General features: G+C 33.3%; 1 long non-coding RNA gene across 1 annotated transcript; it reads left to right on the top strand.

Annotated features, from left to right (window-relative positions):
* Positions 1–471: 471 nt before the first annotated feature.
* Positions 472–2608, top strand: LOC149502112 (uncharacterized). Its single transcript, XR_016323617.1, has 2 exons — positions 472–2042; positions 2151–2608. It is a non-coding gene; the product is annotated as an uncharacterized LOC149502112 (long non-coding RNA).
* Positions 2609–2858: the final 250 nt, after the last annotated feature.

The raw sequence follows: 2858 nt of genomic DNA, 5'->3' as shown, positions 1-2858 counted from the left end.
ATGCATGTTAAGTTTCGGATTATTTCCATCGGGGTAGAGTGACAGTTTCGTTTACGATCGCAGAATTAACAACAATAAAAGGCTCTCGGCGCACAGTGGGTCGATACTGTGATTTTAGTGACTTAGGGACCAACTTTGTTTTTTTATAAATTTTTTTATGTAGATAGATAGAGCTCGTTAATCTCAATAATAATTGTTTTGGGCAAAAATTACAAAAACTTTATAGTTTGGTCAGAAAAATGTGTTTTGTGATTTTTTTGTATGGAGCGGGTCACATTAAATTAAATTCCTGCTAAGTACCGCGAGGTCCCGCTTTGAAACTTTATTTTCCTTATACCTTGTCTAGTCTACTATCATTTGATGCTATGAACATGTGCATAAAGTTGCAACTCTGCCAAATAAATGGATCGAAAAAAATTAATAAATACATAGAATAAAAACCTTTATATTTTTTTCGTAAGTGCTTTTAAGTTAAATTTGATATGGATTAGTAAGTAAAAGCACGTAATGATACCCATAATTAAATAATACCTAACAACAATACATTTAGTAGGTCTCTAATTAAGCAATCTCTCTAATTATTAAGATAGTTAACATTATTTAATGAGGATAATTAGTTAAGTAGCCATTACTGGGTAGTAGAAAATATAGTAAACATTTGTTTGTCTCTGGAAGTATAAAGTGACCATGTTTATTATATACTAACTAGTGTTCGTTTATTCGTACTACTACTAACATCTCGTGATTGTCGTTGTGATCTTGCTGTTTCCGTTATAATTGGTAATTTTGTTAACAATTTAGGATTATTTATGATTTTAAAAGAGCAACTACAGTCGCTGTCTGATAATAAAAAACTCTTTCAATTCCTACAAAATCAAATAAACGTGACCGAAGAGAAAAATGTTGAGCTCCAAAAATTCTGTACGCAATTTTGTTCAAATATAAGTGCAATATGGAAACGAAGTAGTCGCATGTTAGCACAGTTTATAAGAAAAAAATGTGATTGGTTAGAATGTGCAATAAACTGGCCCGAAGGAATGATACCTGAAGCTATCAACTCAAATGTACTACAGAAGCCTCGACATCTATTTTTGCACCTCGAAAACCTTTTTAAGAATTGGGATCCAGGCAAAAACGAAGACGCATTGAACAAATTTACCAATCGCTTTCGTTATCCCCGGATGAAATGAAAGCTACTACAATTGCTAGTTTGAGAAACACTAGAAATGAAGATGTAGGAGAAATAATGAACCACTTGTCAAAATCACCCCGAAGATCTAGAAAAAGTTAATAAGTATTTAATTACAAGTAAAGTGAAAAGTAGTACATATTCTCCCGATAAGGCAATATTAGTTTCACTTAAATTAAGTGGCAGTATATAAACCTAAGAGAAGCAGCAAGTGAAAATGGGTCTGATTTATACCCTTCTTAATATAAAATTAAGCAAGAAAAGACCAAATGTTATCCAGGGTAAGACGAGGCAATTATTACTGAAGAAGGAGCTGCTATTAAAATGCAAGCATTACTAAACTTGGCGCTATATAGGCTTTTAGATGTGATTACTTCGGATTTGGACTCGGCAAGAGAGCTACTGCTTATAAGCAAATAGGCTTTGATAGAGCCCCAGGTCAAAGTCTAGTTCCTATAAGGCTTCAGAAATTTGATGGAACAATTGTTTGGGAAAACGACCTACCCTCATCAACTTTTTATTGCCGTCCAATAATGTTTAAATTTACAAAAGAAACGCAGCCAACAGTGACAATTATAAAAGCTAGCATAACAGAAGAAATAGAAAGACTTCAGCCATCAAAAATCAAACAAGTTGAAGTTAAGCATCAATTGCACATGATGATGATAGACGGCAAAATAACCTCATATTTTTCAGAAACATTTTCTGCTGTCTGTGATATTTGCAAAGCAAAACCGTCAGAGTTTTTTGGAGTGACTTGCTTATCAAAGAGAAAATAATGAAGAAATATTCCAGTATGGAATGCCATCTTTACATGCCTGGATAAAATGCATGGAGTGCTTACTTCATATCGGTAAATATAATTTTATTACTTCACAATTTTTTCATCGTATGTAGTTTCCTGTGAGATAATTTTTTAAATGACACTTTTTTGTTTACGTCTTATCGTTTGGACTTCAAGAAATGGAGTTGCAAGGGGCGATGACAAAGAAAAAATAACAACCAGAAAAAGTGCTATACAGCAAGCGTTTAAAAAGGAATGCGGTTTACTTATAGATGTTGTCAAGCAAGGAGTAGGAACAACCAATGATGGCAATACTGCCAGAATATTTTTCAGGGATGCAGAAGAAACAGCCCGCATAACAGGAATACGTAAAGGTTTCACGTGATTCTTCACTCTGTTGCATCTGGAGAGCGCGTTTCCAATTTTTCGGAATTTTTTAGATATACTGCAGAATTGTATGTTAATTTATATCCCTGGTATTATATATGCCTTCCAGTATCCATAAATTGTTGGCACATGGCAGTGATATATAATAATGAAGAACTTTGGTGCCATTCGTATAGGTAAACTCTCGGAAGAGGCAGCGGAAGCTCGCAATAAAGATTTTCGGAAATATACAGAGAGATGTTATTCAAGAATGAGAAGTAGAACGTCGACTAATGAGGATATTTTACACAATCTTCTTTCGTCTTCTGACCCAACGATCGAAAGGTGAAACAAAATATATAATATTTAGAGAGATTGCATAATTAGAGACCTACTAAATGTATTGTTGTTAGGTATTATTTAATTATGGGTATCATTACGTGCTTTTACTTACTAATCCATATCAAATTTAACTTAAAAGCACTTACGAAAAAAAATATAAAGGTAATAAATTCTATG

Source organism: Bombyx mandarina, chromosome 10, assembly GCF_030267445.1.
Source record: "Bombyx mandarina strain Sakado chromosome 10, ASM3026744v2".
In the NCBI taxonomy this organism is placed as follows: domain Eukaryota; kingdom Metazoa; phylum Arthropoda; class Insecta; order Lepidoptera; family Bombycidae; genus Bombyx; species Bombyx mandarina.
Note: the sequence above shows the minus strand (reverse complement) of the source record. Positions and strands in the feature narration are given on the sequence as shown.